Here is a 2,147-nt window from a genome sequence, read left to right as displayed (position 1 = left end):
AATACTCAGCTTGATACATATACCCCCTGGTCTTATGTACTGTAAAAGAATTGACCAAAAGTAGTGACACCTCTTCTGTAACTCCATCTGATCCTACTATCAACTATCAACATTCAAAGAATGGTGGAGGATTATTATTAATTTTTTTGAACGCTACGAAGACAACAGTTTTATTAACAAAAAACAATGTTGCTTGCAAAAGTAATGTAAGCATGGATGTCTAAATAATCGTGTATATGTATTATTCAAACCTTCCACTTTGTTGCTGTTTCATCAGTATTGCACAAATTGTTTGTAATCTGCACTTTACATCAAAGGTACCTAACTATATTATATATTTTTGGGAATTGGGGCTGATTCGAAGCTCAGTGATTCCCTTGCTTTTTGCTGTGAATTTCAATGGCTCTTTTTAGTGCATTGTCTGGAACAAGATCCGATATACTTATGTCAGAGTGATCACAGCCAGCCAATTTTTGGACACCTGGTGGATTTACCCATCCGAAGTTTGTTTTCAATCATCCCTTCAATTGCTTCTGTCTTGTACGTGTGACCACATACTGTGTTTTTCACTGAGTTTTCCATCTCCATCTCCAACCCATTGGGGCACCCTGGATTGATCTTGGTCTGATAAATGCATGCATCCCGGGATTGTCAGAGCTCATCGCCATGTATTAGCTGTAGAATTACCACAGTTATCCAAGGAACTGGTGGAGCTATCAAATGAACCATAACTGATTTCATCAGACATTCTCCGTTTCACTGTACCGGCTGTGTGATTAGGGTGCCGGCGATCTCCTCGTCTTCATCTTCCAAAGCTTAGTCTGCAGGGGCTGGTGACACACCCATTTGTTTTCTGAGGTCTCTTAGCTGTTCTTTAAACTGGACATATTTATTGTCCTGCCTCAGGGCCTCCTCTGTATTTGTCTTCTGAATCACAGTGTATTTGTCGTGTACAAGCTCTCTTAAGTCCCGAATCTCATCACGTTTTAACTTAACTATGGTCTCCTTAACTGTGTCTATATAGTGGTTTAAATCTCGGTTCAAAGCAGCGTATTCCAACATGACAGATTCCATGCTATCCACATGTCCCGTGTCACAGTCTGTCTGAAGCAGATCTAATGCCACTCCAGTTGTAATATCCATTCCAGTGTCTACATAAGTTTGGCAGTTCTTCAGGATGGAGAGGGAGGTATCCAGAGAGGAGAAGGAGATTTAAGATACAGCACGAGCAGACATGGTTTAATAATGTAGAGTTCATTGACAGCACTGTTAGGCTTAAGGCAGCAAAGCTATTGGTAGCTTGTTTTGTGGGGGCCCAAACAAACCAAGCACTTCAGCCACAAAAGTGGCACTGCTTGTCGCTGGAGTGCTTGGTTTGTTAAACTGTACATGTCCTTTTCAATATCTTACAAAAGGGTGGGTTCGAGGGCCCAAGGACAATTCCATCTTCCACCACTTTTCATTTCTGCCACTGCTGTGTGGCAATGTTTCCTAGATGTGCGCTTAGCATCCAGCCAGCTTGCTGCAGTCTTTGAGAGTAGATGAAATTAATATTGTGACCTGTGAGGTGGATAAAATTGACTGGAAATCAGTGTTATTGAGGATAATAATAATGTAAAAAATACAGATCCAAAACCAAAACCAAATCACGCAAGGGCGGCTTTGCCAGAACCAAAACCAAAACACGAAGTTAATCCACATCCAAAACCAAAACCAAAACACGGGGGTCAGTGAACATCTCTAACTATAATGTTAAATCAACATACTTACATTCTTCTTTAGGGGCTTTGGATGGTCATCATCATCAGCATCATTATTTATTTATATAGTGCCACTGATTCCGCAGCGCTGTACAGAGAACTCATTCACATCAGTCCCTGTCCCATTGGAGCTTACAGTCTAAATTCCCTAACATACAGACACAGACAGACAGAGAGAGAGAGACTAGGGTCAGTTTTGATAGCAGCCAATTAACCTACCAGTATGTTTTTGAAGTGTGGGAGGAAACCGGAGCACCCGGAGGAAACCCACGCAAACACGGGGAGAACATACAAACTCCACACAGATAAGGCCATGGTCAGGAATTGAACTCATGACCCCAGTGCTGTGAGGCAGAAGTGCTAACCACTGAGCCACCGACTCCCCCA

The 2,147-nt window shown here is 42.1% G+C and overlaps 1 pseudogene; it reads right to left on the bottom strand.

The window, feature by feature from the left end:
• Window positions 1-365: 365 nt before the first annotated feature.
• On the bottom strand, window positions 366-1,209 carry LOC142102246 (E3 SUMO-protein ligase NSE2-like; annotated as a pseudogene).
• Between the last annotated feature and the right edge of the window lie 938 nt (window positions 1,210-2,147).

Source organism: Mixophyes fleayi, chromosome 1 (assembly GCF_038048845.1).
Source record: "Mixophyes fleayi isolate aMixFle1 chromosome 1, aMixFle1.hap1, whole genome shotgun sequence".
Classification (NCBI taxonomy): Eukaryota; Metazoa; Chordata; class Amphibia; order Anura; family Limnodynastidae; genus Mixophyes; species Mixophyes fleayi.
Note: the sequence above shows the minus strand (reverse complement) of the source record. Positions and strands in the feature narration are given on the sequence as shown.